At 46.1% G+C, this 7,537-nt stretch overlaps 1 long non-coding RNA gene across 6 annotated transcripts in view; it reads left to right on the top strand.

The window, feature by feature from the left end:
- Positions 1-7,182, top strand: part of LOC112646112 (uncharacterized) — a 28,323-nt gene extending 21,141 nt beyond the window's left edge. For 5 of the 6 annotated variants that reach the window (XR_003127464.3, XR_003127466.3, XR_007411092.1 and 2 more), the window contains 2 exons: positions 3,374-3,812; positions 6,252-7,182. This is a non-coding gene — a long non-coding RNA (uncharacterized LOC112646112). The remainder of the gene's footprint in view (positions 1-3,373; positions 3,813-6,251) is intronic. The other variant, XR_003127465.3, reaches the window with a different exon arrangement.
- Positions 7,183-7,537: the final 355 nt, after the last annotated feature.

The following is a 7,537-nucleotide window of genomic DNA, read 5'->3' on the forward strand; positions in this document are numbered from 1 at the left end:
CTTTCTTATATAAATAGTAGCAAACTACACACACACCATTCTGTTCCTTTTTTTTTTAAACTTCATGTATTTTGGCAATGATGTCATATCAGTATAGAAAGAGCTTCTTAGAGCTTAGGAATTGTGGCATAGAATTTCATTCTTTGAGGTATCTTGTGTTTTTAAATCAACACTGAACCGTAATAGATCTTTTTCTGTTGTTATAAACAAGGCTGTGATAAATATCCTGGAACACACGTCATTTTGAACATGTATGATATTTATAATCAGTGGTTGCTGATTACAACTGCCAGCAGGACTCTAGGAGGTGTCTTGTTGTCCATGTCTAGTTTGACAATGTGATGTTGATTGACACAAGACTGGGATGGGTAGCAAAGACGGGAAGGAAGGAAGCCCTTTCATGATGCGAGCTGTGTCATAGATGTAGTATTAAGTTACTCTTGCTTCCCTAGTAGTAGTTAATCCATTGCAGGAATCCTTGTCCACCTAACTTCCATCTGTGGAACATCTCGTTTAAAACTCCTTGCTGATAGACCACTGCTATTTATTTCACACTTAAATGGGGCTCATAATTCTTTAAGTCTTTTCTGCAAACTTTTCTCATTGGACTCTTATTACCCTATGGAATAGGGTAGAGCAATTAATACCTCATTTCATGGGTGACGATGATTAGCGCGCGCTGGGTCCCCCGGTTGGTTACTCCTCTAGCACAGCCAGGCCAGCGCTCTCCAGTTCCAGCACCTGTTTTTCCTTTCTGTCCACAAAGTACATTGTAACTTTAGCTTTCTCAACTTCTTTCTTCTGACAACCATTTTTTGTGAGACAACTCATTTACTTACTTGGGGCAATATTTCACCAGCAGCTTCTCTTGGAGATTTTACCAGGATGTCACATTGCTTAAAACTAGGCCTTCTATGTTTGATTTCTTCATTGAGATTTTATGACTCTGGTGGGCTATTTCCAACTAAAAATATTGCAGCTGTTCTCATTGGCATTGAACTTTAGGGCTTCTGCCTCTAATTTATCTTGGTATTGGAGCAGGCCCAGAGCTGTTTTCTGAGGACAATCTTGGCCCTTCATGGGGCTACTCACTCAGCTCACCTCAAGCTTATATCCTGGTTGGGCTCCCTAATTTATAGGCGAGGATGTCAAACATGCTCTTTGCTCTGCAGGCTGTTAAAGCATAAAGATCAGCCTTTAATCAGCAGCATGGATGACTGTCCTCCAGGTCCCTGTTGGAGGGCAAACCCCTGAATCCTTTGTTGTCTGGTTCCCAAGCAGCGCTCAGCAAAACCCCGATCTTCTACCAACCTTCTATATATCCTCTATTGCCACCGATGTAGAATACCTTTCTCTCCTTCTACAGTGGAGCTTGAAATTTTAATCTACTCATTAATCCAGTCAACAAATAGACAATAAAGCATGACTAGGTACCAGTGCTGGGTGCCAGTCTAGGTGATAGGAACAGAGCCATGAGTGAGACAAAGTTGCTACTCTCAAGAAATTTGTATTCTAGTTGGAAAAGATGGATGGATTGGTATTAAACAAATGAGTAAACATGTAGCACGTCAGATATTGATAAGTGCTATAGAGAACATTAAAGCAATTTAGAGGAAATAAAGTAAAAAGACTGTGTTTGTGTGTGTGTGTACATACACAAGTAAGTAGGTTTGGAAAAACTTCATAGTCATATAACATTTGGATAGAGACTAGAAAGAAGACATGAGGCCCTTATATCCTGGAGGGAAGAGCATTCTAGGCAGAGGGCTTCTCATGTTCGGGGAACAGCAAGTCCAACATGGCTGGAGAAAAACCGAGGAGGAGGGGGAAGTAGAAGGATGGTAGTATAGAGGACAGTGTCAGAGTTGGGGCAGGCGGCAGACCACCCATGGCTCTCTAGGTGTATTAGGCAGGGTCCTCCAAAGAAACAGAATCAATAGGATATAAATCCATGTTTATATTGGAAGAGGTTAGTATATATAATATTAACATATAAGTATATGTTATATGTATTTATATATAATTAAAAGAATTGTGAGGAATTACCTCACACAGTTATGGAGCTGAGGAGTCCCACGATTTGCCATCTGCAAGCTGGAGACCCGGGAGAGCTGGCGATGCAGTTCCAGTCAGAAAGCCAGGAGGCTTGAGGCCCAAGCCAGTGGTTTAGTTTGAGTCTCAAGGCAGAAAAAGGCCAATGTACCAGCTCGAATTTAGGCAAGTAGAGTTCCTTCTTGGTCAGCCTTTTGGGGCTGTTCAGGTCTTCGACAGATTAGACAAGGCCCACCCACATTAAGGAGGGCTATCTGCTTGACTCAGTCTACTGATTAAATGTTAATCTCATCCGGACACACCCTCACAGACATACTCAAAATGCTATCTGGGCATCCTGTGGCCCAGTTGACACATAAAATTAACCACTGCCATAGGCAGTAATAACTGGTTTTTACTTGGAGAAAGATTGCCAGCCACTGGAAGATTTTCAACAAAGGAGCAATCTGAGCCGACTGAAGTTCTAGCAGAACCCCTGGCTCTTGGGTTAAGAATAGACTGGGGGTGCTGGGGTGGGCAGAGAGAAGAGTTGGGAGGGCCACTGAAATCACGTAAGTGAGAAACGTGGGCAGCCTGGACTAGAATGGGGCTGATGGACACGGTGTGACAAGGCTGTGGTTCTAGATACATGTTAAGAGTGTGAGTCTGGGGCACCTGGGTGGCTCAGTCAGTTGAGTGTTCAGCTTTCGATTTTGGCTCAGGTTGTGATCTCAGGTCATGGGATCAAGCCCGGTGTGGGGCTCGACACTTGGCAGGGGTTTGCTGGGGATTCTCTCTTTCTCTCTGCCCCTCGCCCTGCTCTCTCTCTCTCTGTCTCTCTCTCTGTCTCTGTCTCTCGCTGTCAAATAATAAATAAGAGAGAGAGAGAGAGAGAGAGAGAGAGGCTGAGAACACACAGAGCCTTGTCCATACCTTTTTGTGACAACACCTCTCATTTTGGATTGAAGTTGTTGACTTGTCTCCTGCGTTGAATGCTGTTTTAGTAATCTTTGTAAAAACAGCAATATAATAATAGCTAACAGCGACCGGGCTGTACTCTGTCAGTGACTGGGCTCAGTGCTTTATACAGAGTATCTCATTTGATTTTCACATCTACCCTGTGAGCTTATTTTATTGAAGTATAGTTGATACCCGATGTGACAACTACAAACATGTTATTAACCCAATGTTATATAGGGTATTCTTATAGTCAGCAAATACTGATATTTTATGTTTTAACTGGTAGAAGATGTCCTTGAGGGCATTACGTAGATTTGTCTTGAGTTTTAGCCTTAGGGACATCCTAGCAGGCACCGAATGAGTGGTGCTCATTCCTCCACAGATATTTCTAGGGCCCACTGTGAGCCAGGCCCACAGTGAATGGGACACAGCAATGAAAGGACACTCGAAGTCACCTCCGTCATGAAGCTTGTGTTCCAGTGGGATGGCATGTTTGGGGGCCAGTGAGTAACCCATCCCGTTTGGCAGAATGGACAAGTAGAAGGAAGGCTTGCGCGGTGAGTAGGGACCGGCTAGTTGAGAACCCTGATCGCAGGTGAGGAGCTTTATTTCAAGAAGAGGCCATGCGTCTCTAGGTGAAGCCACGAGCGCCCTGGGAGTGGGATGACACCGGGCTGTGTCTTCCTGACGCACCTGTGCTTTCTTTCTCCCTTATGCTCCGCGGTGCGATGACAGAGAAGCACTGGCTGGGCTGAAAGATCCTCCTCCTCATGCTTGGTGCTTGGCCCACAGGACACCTCCTCAGCAGGACATCAGAGCAGGTGACTGAGCGGCGAGAGCCCCCCGCTCCAGAGGCCGGAGACTGTTGCCTCTGCTGCGCTGCTCAGGGGCGTCCCAGCTGTGAGCAGCTGTGGTGGGGCCCAGACTTCACTGGGGTGCTCCTAATGGGCCGGCAGCTGTCCCTGCCACCGCCTCACCAGCCCCGGCCTGGCTGCTCCCATCTCCGCAGCAATCTGCTCTGCAGGCAGACCGCGTTCTCCTCTCTGGCTGCTGGGTACAGGGTTGGGGGGGCGCTAGGACCAGAAGCAGCTCTCCCTTTGCTCATCCGAGATCACCTGTTGGCCCTGGAGCCCACCAAAGGGATGGGCAACACTGGGAGCTCCCGGAGTGCTCAGCCCTCCTTGGAATTTGGCAGTGGCTCTGTATACAGACACAAGGCATAGGAGAAAAACAGCTTTTATGCAGCAAGTTTAATTTTCACGTAAGGCACAGTCAGCTGGTGGCATTAACTATTTGGGAGAAACCCCAAGGGGGGGGTGCTGCAGGAGACACTGTGGTTACACAGACCAGGGTTCTAGTATCAGCTCCGCATCTAAGAGCCGATTGCCAATGGGCAAGTCACCCAGCTGCTCGGAGCTGTATTATCATCTGTGCCATGAAGGAGTCGGAGCAGGAAATAACCGCCTCGGCCACTGCCGCGAAACAGTCATGGTACATTCACGGTGTGCCAGGCACCGATCCAAGAGTTTTCCGCATGTTGGATGCACAAATATCAACTTTTTCAATTTCAGATTGCTGTCTCCCCCCAGGTCAGAAGAATCTCTTTTCCCTCAATGTAATCTTACATGGAACCCACATTGATAACAGAACGGCAGGGGCACCTGGGGGGCTCAGTCAGTGAAGCATCTGGCTTTGGCCCAGGTCACAATCCCACCCTCTCCCTCTCCTCCCAGCTCGTGATCTCTCTCGCTCTCTCTCTAAAATAAATAAATAATATCTTTAAAAAAAAAAAAGAAAAGAAAACAGCATGGCTTTGGACCCCTGCTGGTCATTCCGCCTCCCCTCCTGCCCTGCAGTGTCCCGCTGAGGACTGCAGCCAGCAGACCACTGGTGGGAGTGTGTTGGTTCTCTGTGGCTGCTGTCAGAAAACACCACTAACTTGGTGGCTTCAAGCAGCACCCATTCACGCTCTCACAGTTCTGGAGGCCAGAAGTCGGAAATTGGTGTCACTGGGCTAAAGGCGAGGCATCGGCTGGGCTGGCTCCTTCCGGAGGTTCTAGAGGAAAATCCATGTTCTTGCCTTTTCCAGCTTCTGGAGTCTGCCTGCAGTGTGGGTGGGCCTTCTCACGGCCCTGCTACCTCTTGCTTCCATCCTCATCTGTCCTACTGTTCGTCCATGGCCAAATCCCCTCCTGGCCTCCTTCCTATGGGGACAGTGCTGGGTACATTAAGCCTACCCACATAGTCCAGTAAAATCTCCTCATCTAAGGATCCTTAATTTAATCACACCTCCAGTTAAATAACACTCACTGGTCCCCGGGATTATGGGGGCCATTATTCACCCTGTCGTGGGGAGTGTCTGTGTCCCCTCAGATCTGTTAGCTCTTCTATTCATGCAGAATTGGATAATCATGCACATGTAAGTATTGATCGATCCTTTCCAAAGCACCTCCCTCCTGCCCATCTGCCCCCTATTTTGGTCTCCTCTGTAACGCAGTACAGTGCATTGGGCAGGGTTTGTCCTCCGAGCCTGGACCGGGTGGAACGTGAAGAGGTTGACACAGGAAGGGTCCCAGCGCTCCTCTGTTGGTCCTTGTTCGCAGGGTGTCTGATCACTGCAGCAATGTCAATAATAATTATTTCCCTCTTCATGATTAGCTCCACTCAAGCTGGATCTAAATGGTATCAAAACAGCCAATCAATCTGGTCCATTTACTCAGTCTGTCAATTTAGTAGAAAATAAAAAATCAATTAAATTAGTGGTTTGAGTGAATTGACAGGTTGTCCTACTGACTCAGTTGAGGCAAGAAGCCCTGTAGGGACAGCTCCCGGGGTGAGGGTGCCACCACCCTGAAGCTCCTTATCTCCCGTGGGGCCCCCCTCTGTGATCCTGGTGATGCAGACAGTACCGTTTTCTGCATTCTCAGAGATCATAGCTGTTGCAAGAAATTTTGCAGCGACAATGTGATTTTGTTGTGCCGACATCTGAGATGGTCAGGATAGCCGAGGAACCCAACAGGGAGGCTAAATAAGAAATTTAAAGATTCACAGCAACAATAACAGCAACACGAACCTCTTAAACTGTGCTGAGGATAGATTACCTTGCATACATTATCTCATTAAACCCTGTCCACCCTCTATGAGGTAGCTTATTATCCAGATATTTTCCAGATACTATGATCTAGATCTTACAAGGAGGAAGGTGAGATAAGAGCTGGGACCCAAACTTAGGTCTCTTAACCATCTGCTTTTCTCTCTAGATCAGAAGTTCTCAACCCTGGATCTACTAAGGAGTCTGAAACTATGAGAAGTCATACACAGAAGGCTCTACACGTCAGCTCTATTTGTAATAGCGACAAACTAGAAATAACCCAGAAGGAGCTGTGGCACATCCTCATGATAGAGTACCAGGCACCCGGGGGAGGGAGTGAGCCTCTCTACATTGCAGGAGGAAGCAAACTCCAGGAGTTAGTGAAAAAAGCTAAAAATATTGGGGGCGGCACGTGGCCGCCTCAATCAGTACAGCATGTGACTCTTGATCTTGGAGTTCTGAGCTCAAGCCCTCCGCTGGGCATAGAGCTTATCTAAAGAGAAAACAGGGTAAAAGTGTGGTCCTCTACGTTAATTTAAGAAAGGAGAGGACAGTATGTTTTCCAGTGAGAAACTCCACAGGATGCCTGTCTTCATTTCTTCATTTGAAAAAGTAAAAAGGAAATCGCTTAATAAAAAGGAGAGCAGGAACTTACAGATTAAAAGAATTTAGGAGCGTGCAGACAGCCTCTCCTTTGCTGTCCTGCCCACTGCTCCCTTGTGGTGTATTCAATAAACTATCCCCTTACGAATGAATGAATGAATGAATGAATGAAGTCAATGGTAAAGAAATATATCAAACAGGGAGAATCAGATTTTGAAAAATTATTTGAGGAATCATTTGAAGAATTACTATTACAGAGAGTTTATTTACTTATTTTTATTTTTTTTTTTTGGTGTGATAGGATATTGTGGTTATGTTTTAAAACCACAATATCTCTTGGGACTCCTGGGCGGCTCAGTGGTTGAAAGTCTGCCTTCGGCTCAGGTCGTGATCCTGAGTCTTGGGATCGAGTCCCGCACTGGGGTCCCTGCATGGAGCCTGCTTCTCCCTCTGCCTGTGTCTCTGCCTCTCTCTCTTTCTCTCTCTCTCTCTGTGTGTCTCTCATAAATAAATAAATAAAAATCTTAGAAAAAAAAAGAGTCTTTCAGAGATACATTCTGAAGTTTGACATCTGGTGTTTTGCTTCAAAAAAATTGTATTTTGAGGAGGGAGGTGGGAAGAGGTGAGGGCGGGGAAGCAAGATTGGTCCTGACCCATTAATTATTGATATTGGATGAGCCTTGAGCATAGAGTTCTATGTTGTATATTCTTAAAATATTCTACATAAAAAGTTACAAAAGTAACTTTTCCTCCAGAAGGAATTCTTATTGAATTGCCCTCCATAGCGCCTGGGCTGTTTTGCTTTTGTTTTGGTTTAAAAGCTCCTGCCGTGATTTTAAAACACAGCCCAAA

Source organism: Canis lupus, chromosome 6 (genome assembly GCF_003254725.2).
Source record: "Canis lupus dingo isolate Sandy chromosome 6, ASM325472v2, whole genome shotgun sequence".
In the NCBI taxonomy this organism is placed as follows: Eukaryota; Metazoa; Chordata; class Mammalia; order Carnivora; family Canidae; genus Canis; species Canis lupus.